Source organism: Corvus brachyrhynchos, unplaced genomic scaffold (genome assembly GCF_000691975.1).
Source record: "Corvus brachyrhynchos isolate BGI_N302 unplaced genomic scaffold, ASM69197v1 scaffold30, whole genome shotgun sequence".
Taxonomy (NCBI): Eukaryota; Metazoa; Chordata; class Aves; order Passeriformes; family Corvidae; genus Corvus; species Corvus brachyrhynchos.
The window spans coordinates 970337-972001 of NW_008235742.1; positions in this window are offsets into that span (position 1 = coordinate 970337).

Sequence of the window (1665 nt, forward strand, 5' to 3'; positions counted from 1 at the left end):
GCGGAGAGAGAGGCGGCGCGGCAGCGCAGCAGCAGCAGCAGCAGCGAGTGCTCTCTCTCCTGACTCGGGGCCCTTTATAGCCCGGCCAGGAGGCGTTGCCACACGGGGCTTTTCGACACCCCTGACAGCCAGAGCCAAATTCCAGAATCATCATTTTCCTCTCCTTGATTTCACATCTTTTGTCACATCCCAGCAGCAACACTATGGCTCACATGGGACTTTCTTCCTCTTTCCTTTCCGGCACCTGGTGTGATCCAGGTCCCTGCTCAGGGCTATGTTTTGGCATTCCCAGTGTCCATTCCAGCTCTACTCGCTGCTCTCTCATGAAGTAACACAAGGGAATCCTCTGTCATCCACCAAGTCACCTGCAAGTATCATTGCAAAAATCTACAAATCTATTTATTTGTTTTTTAAAAGCGTCTAAAGCCAAGGAAAGCTGCTGACTTAAGAGCTCTGAGCATCCATAATCTTTATATGGGCCAAGCCAAAGCCAAATGGAAACTTTCCTGTCAGGACCTTTATCGCAGGACAAGCACAGACCTGGCAGGATTTGTGTACTGATACAGGATTTGGCAGAAATCTTATAGCTCAAAAGAGAATAAACTCCAGCAATTTCTGTTTATGTACCAGTCTGAGCTGAATCTCCCTACGGAGACTGGAAAGTCCCTGCAGTAGTGGTGTTTCAGTCGGTTTAAAGGGCAGATGAGTAATGTTTCCCAGTGGTACCTGCTTTGCTCCATCACCTTTCCCAAATCCCACAGAAACAGCCTGTGACTTCTAAAAATGTGTAGGAGCTAAAAAATCCTGTGCCACAATTTCTGCTCTCTCAACACTGAGGCAGAGTTTAATGCTTAAACATTCTAAATCAGAGGAGAGGGACTGAAACTCCATCGGACACCCACAGCCAGGGCTAGTTACTCGCAATTCCTGATGGGAAGAGAAGGATCAATCCTTATCAATGGGAAGACCGTGATCTGTCTTTATCAATGGGAAGAGTAGAATAAATCCTTATCCATAGGAAAAGTATGACCAATCCTTATCAGTGCTTGTGCTATAGGCTTTTTCCTACAGATTTGCAGCTGAATGCCAGTGGTAACTCAGCAGGACCAGCATCACCTCTGTCAAAAGTGCTGATGGGCAAAGCCCAACACATCCAGCACTGGGGGACCCTGCAAGCACCGAGGGTTTGACCAGGCCAGCACAGAGGGGAGGGACAGTGCTGACCACACTTGCCCCAGGCTACTGAGGGACTAAGCAGAATGATTACAGCAACACAGCTGGACAGGTATTGGCGTGAAAAAAAAGCAGCAAAGCAGGAAATGAGGCACTGCACTGTTTTATTCCTTCCTGGGAAAAAAGCCCTTCACTGATGTGATGCCAGCTCTTGCTGTGTGCAGTGGAAAATCGCACACCCAGCCCAGCTTGCCTGGCTCCATACATGGCATTCTCAATAAAAGAAGTTATTTTTGCTTTTCGCAGAGGTGCCTGTGAGGTAGCGAAGGAGTTATAGGGATTAGGAACCCTTTTGTGTTTTCCCTCCCGTTGTGATCTCCTTCCTTCCCAGCCCCCTCCGGCTGTTTTCACATTATAATGCACTTAACTGATTTTGGAGGTGCTCTGATGTTCCCAGAGCCTCACCCTCGGTAATTCATGGTGCCTCCTTTC